Source organism: Lathamus discolor, chromosome 3, assembly GCF_037157495.1.
Source record: "Lathamus discolor isolate bLatDis1 chromosome 3, bLatDis1.hap1, whole genome shotgun sequence".
Taxonomy (NCBI): Eukaryota; Metazoa; Chordata; class Aves; order Psittaciformes; family Psittacidae; genus Lathamus; species Lathamus discolor.
In genome coordinates, this window is record NC_088886.1 from 54,343,880 (window position 1) to 54,348,031 (window position 4,152).

The 4,152-nt window shown below is 40.8% G+C and overlaps 1 long non-coding RNA gene across 1 annotated transcript; it reads right to left on the reverse strand.

Moving 5' to 3' along the window:
- Nucleotides 1-217: 217 nt before the first annotated feature.
- On the reverse strand, nt 218-3,735 carry LOC136012268 (uncharacterized). The gene is made up of 5 exons (XR_010611651.1): nt 3,549-3,735; nt 3,063-3,122; nt 2,060-2,235; nt 1,238-1,433; nt 218-366 (listed from the first exon to the last, which is right to left on the reverse strand). It is a non-coding gene; the product is annotated as an uncharacterized LOC136012268 (long non-coding RNA).
- Between the last annotated feature and the right edge of the window lie 417 nt (nt 3,736-4,152).

Consider the following 4,152-nt stretch of genomic DNA (forward strand, 5'->3'; position numbering starts at 1 on the left):
GCATACCAGAAAATGAATTTCCCACCTTAAATACATGTATGGTTAATTTATTTCCTCTGGGGTAAATTCTGCCTGTGCTTTCCAGTGCGCAATTCACACTGCCAATCAGTAGCACTTCTCTGGGTATGGCTGTCTGGACTGGCAGAGTGATGAAGGACATTGAAAGGGAAAAAATACAGGTTTACCTGCTCACTTAGTGACATGAAGGTGTACCCAATCCCTTTCTCCTATTTCCAGCCTCCCAGGAGGGCTCTTCTGAGTATTAGCACTATTTGCAAAAGACGTTTATTCATTCTCCATTTCTTTGTTTGAGCTGTGGCAAAGCTGGGAAACTGCCGTACTATCCTCGGAGAAAAAAAGGATCTCCTGGGAAATGCAGAAGTTAACTTTACTATTCTGCTTGTTTTTTACACATTGACTAAAAAGTTGTGCTAAAATGCAGATAAACCCTCTCTCTAAACAGTCAGTGACACAGAGCTACACGTAGTCCGGGGCAAAGAACACATTTCATGCTATTTCCCTTCTCTTTTTGGCACAGCACGGAATTTAATGGTACATATGCTAGAACCAAACAATAGTTTTGACAGCTGTGGAGGAAGGGTGGTCGGCATTGTGGCTGAACTCCTCACCCGTGCCCATGGGGGAGAGGGTGCCTTGCAACTAGACAGATGGCTCCTGCAGAAGGTCAGCAGAAATGTTCATGCATACCCTACTTATTTTTACACGGTGTTCATTGATTCAGACTGCTTCTGAGCCTCTCTCCCCCCCTTTCAAATAGGATTTTTATCATGTTTTTAAATCTTTGCCAATTTCAAAGGCTGATTTAATTTCACACAAGAAAGTGTGGGAGCAGCAGTCTGGGTTCCCCTGGATAAACACTGGACTACGTGCTACTTGTGTTTGACTATGTCAGCTGTGAGCTCTCTAAGTATGAAGTCCTGCCAGGCAAGACATAAATCTTTTGTCAATGAAAGGGGTACACTATCTGATTCTCAGCTGTTTCTTTTCTAAACAGCTACCTGAGGTTTAAGATAAATATTCGACATAGCTTTTTAAAAGAAAAAAAGAAAAAACAGAACACTTTCTCTCATGCATTGAGCATTAATAGCAAACCATACAGAGCAGGGATCGGTCCTCATGGCATGTCCCAGGTCAGCCCAGAAATGCAGTAGTGCAGTCAAAGGATTCTAAAGAGGCAAAGAGCTTAATAATACTTTGGCTGTAATATACTTCATACCTTCTGAATCAGTTCCTTGCAGTGAAGCTGACAGATTAACTCCTGAAGCAACTGGGTGCAACTCTACTGGGTTAACAAAGCTGTGCCCTGCTTCCCAGGAATGCAGTCAGTCCAAGCATGGGGTTGTGAAGAGGGTTATGTTGAACTGGAATCCTTATTCTCGGCCAATGTCTTGCTGTCCCTAAGTACCTTCATACTGAAAAGTGTGAAGAAATTAAACAAATTAGTAACCAAATACTAGTATCTTAAAGGCTCATGGATTGAGTAGCTGTCCATGAATCCAGTCAATCTCTGCTCCATTTTCCACTCGTGTAGGTGCTGAATCTGATTTTTGGTATTTGTGATACCATTTCAGGGTGATCTCAGCCTCATGTGGGTAAGCTGATATGGTTATCTGGTACTGTTAGCCTCACACTATCCCACTCCCCAAAACATCCCCAGCGCTCATCTTCAGCTGTCTTGTGAATTTTGGTTGTTTCTCACATAACTCCTCCTTAACCATCTGTGAATGCCTCACAGTACGCTCTGTAAAGCTGCCAGATTCTCACTCTGTGATCTGTCAGGTCCAGCAATTTCTTGTGCCATACCCAGTAGTTTTTCACGTTTTGCTCTGTGCACCCCAGGCCAGGGCATAGGCAGTGGTCCCATTGCCTGCAGCAGCCTTGGCAGTCAGCATCACCACCTCAGCCTGCTGCTGTGGGAGAGAAACAGTCTGCTAGGACTAAACAATAGAAACTATGGCACATAAAAAGTAAAAATAATGAGGTTTATGGATTAAACATGATACCTTTTTCTCATGCTGCTTAGTTCCTGATCACTTACCAAAAGAGTTATTAAGTGAGAGAAGAGAATGTACCATCCTGTCTCACACAAATGTAAAGCCTTCAGTAAATAAGAGCTTGGCAGGGACGAAGATATTTGTGGCCAGCCCAAGGAAATGGAGACCACTGTGGGAAGCTGCTTTAGTGGATGATGGGCTCAGGTCTGACAAAGCCGAACTTGGAATAGAGAAAATTACAGTTTAGGAGAAATGTCTTTGAATGAGGAGGAACGGAAAACTAAATAAAACCACAATGACTGTAGGAGCTGAAGATAAGATTATACATATAAGTTTTAGATGGGTCCTCAGAGGAAAATAAAAACATCTCAATGTAAAAAAATCAGCTACAATAGCGAAGTAGATAGGCTTGCAAGTGTATAGGTCTTTTTACAAGCAATTTTGGAAAACCAAGCTATGCATATATAATTTGTGGCATTTTTGTTGTAAACGGTTTTATCCCATTTTTATGACTTTAGGATTAATAAATATTATCCAAGTCAAGCATAAAATAAGCAGCACCTCATTCAGCACATTCATTGGAATTTCCAGTGTATTTATCTTTTTCTGCTGGGAGCATAGTTTTAGCAATGATTAGAAAACAATATGGCAGGAAACTCTTGATGTTAAACATTTGAGTTACGTATCACAGATTGTCTCAAATTCTCTGACTTTTTAGATTTAAATCTCTTCGAAGTTTTCCTGAAGTTTTTGGCACATTTGCTGCAAAATATGTACAAGAAAGAAGATTCATGGACGACTCTAGCCGTCTGTTATTGTTTAAACACTGATGTTTAAGGTTTAAATTTACAGGGAACAAATCATTCTACATCAAAACTAAGGTGTTGCATGTTTATTTACAGACCAAGCTCCAGTAGTAATGTGTATTTGTCATGGAAACTGATTTGAATTTAATTCTAAACCCTGTTTTGCACCAGGAAAATGTGAGTTTCATTTTACTTGTCTCTGTTTTCAATTATAATTTGACAAAAGAAATAACCGCATTACCTATTTGATTTGCCAGAACTTTATCCCAGCACCACCTGTTGAGCCCTCGGCACTCGAATCCTGACATATAGCAGAGAACAAAATTATGCAGTTGGCATACTAACCAGCAAGGATGCCAACAAAAGCATAATATAGCCTTTGTACTCAAAGTACAACCAAATATATGTTAAGCTACCAACTGCAAAGGTTTAAGCAAGCCACATTTAATTATACATGAACATATCTTTCCAACAAATAACTCAGTAGAAAAATGGTATGGAAGTTAGAAAGGACCCTTTTTGCACATCTTGCTTTGCTAAATATTGCAAGCTTAAAATAAATAAAGTTTCACAATACCATAGTAGATTTACATTAGAAATGGCAACAGGATAGCCAGCTAGCTTATACAAATAGATGGGTTCAATGCTATCAGCTTCCCAGTTTAAACAAGATGCCCCATGTTCATTTCTGGCAGGGGAACTGACCTGGCACAGCAGGGGAACTGACCTGGCACAGCACTGGTCTCCCAGGAAGGTGGAAGAAGAGACTCCCAGCAGTAGTTCAGGCCAAAACCTGTCTTCTGCAACTAGCTGAGAACAAAGCAGTAGCAGTCAACTGTGTCTCTGGGATTTGTTTCTTGAAGCACTGCTTTGCCATAGAAGTAATCACAACAGCTTTCCTGGCTCTTCTGACCCAAGATCTGCACAGCAGAGGAGACAGAAGATGAAGAGAGATAGGACACATCAGTGGGGATGAGGCAAAACCTCTGCTCCCCAGTTCTACAGACATCAGTGAAGTCTGCATGTGGCTGTGAACTCACATGGGATTTGCACACTGAGAAGGGCTACCAGTGGTTCTAGCAATGATGCTAGAGTTTCCAGAGTTTGTCCAAAGATACGAGTTAAATCACTGCACCATTTTAAGGGACTGTTTTTAAGTACTGGTGACAATGACAATTTAGTTTTTTATCACCTCCCCAAAAAGCCTAGGAGAGAATTAAATCTGAAAAGCTAATTACTGCATTGACTGTTGGCCACAAAAATGACATTAGATGTAAAACAAGGATCATGTTCCAAGGTGAGGAGAGTGAGTCCTTATTCCTGCTCTCCCA